This window comes from Polypterus senegalus, chromosome 1 (assembly GCF_016835505.1).
Source record: "Polypterus senegalus isolate Bchr_013 chromosome 1, ASM1683550v1, whole genome shotgun sequence".
Lineage (NCBI taxonomy): Eukaryota > Metazoa > Chordata > Cladistia > Polypteriformes > Polypteridae > Polypterus > Polypterus senegalus.
In genome coordinates this window covers 85,002,384-85,003,435 of record NC_053154.1, presented here as the reverse complement: position 1 = coordinate 85,003,435, position 1,052 = coordinate 85,002,384, and positions in this window count along the sequence as shown.

Genomic DNA, 1,052 nt, shown 5'->3' with positions numbered 1-1,052 from the left:
GATCAAAGAACTGTCACTTTCAGTGGTTTCCATGCCCGGAGATGGCACCTACCTTTTCCATTCTCTTTGTTACATATTGCACGGCCAAATCAGGCTCACTCTTGACATCCGGAGAAACATTGTGTCTTATGTATTGAATGACTGGGACAGGTTCAAGGTGTGGACTGATGACGGTACAGGAGATAATTATACTACACAGGAGCACTATAAGAGTGAAATGCTTAAGCCCTTCACCTATGCATCTGCATGTGAGTTGATGGCTGCCGCTGAATTGTTCGGTTATAAACTTTCAAGTGTACGAAATGGCCAAATATTTTACAACTTTCAACAACCGCCAATGCCTCTAAAACATCTTAGATTGACAGGTGGCGATTTCAGTAGTGGACACTTTGATGTTTATAAATGTTTAAACTCTCAAAAGCTGGATTTGAAGTTATCGATGAAACCGGTTGTATACTTACAATGCTTGACAGATGCTGAATGTCTCTTCAACACAAGTCCTACAAATACTGTCATAATTAAAACAAACCATGAAACTCAAACCGATTATGACAGCAGCAATCCAAGCTGTGAGATTTGAAACAAGATTACTGTTCACATGGCCAACTGTATGTTGCATGCTTAAGAGTAAGCTCAGCGCACAACTTGGTCATATTACAACGGAGGGCCGAACTCACAATGTGGTATACAAAGAGATCCTTAACAAATAATTATTGGTATATTTTCCCTCAGTTTAAAAAGGTTTAATTTTCATCTTAATTTTTCTTCTTAATGCGGCCTTGGTATTTTGCTAGTACATATGTAATCCTGAAAAAATTCCACCACAATTTTCAACCTCCCAAAGTGTGAAAATATCATTTTAATATAAAGTTTGATTATAAATAGTGATAAATGATAATATATCGATATTATCAATTAGCTGATGAGAAACAAAGAGATATGATATTTGAGAAATATTGCGCAACTGGAAATGGTTCTGATGACCTTTTCCTCAGTATCTCAGTATACGAGAAAGTCAAGGGGAGCACACTCCAGATTTTTTTTCATCACTC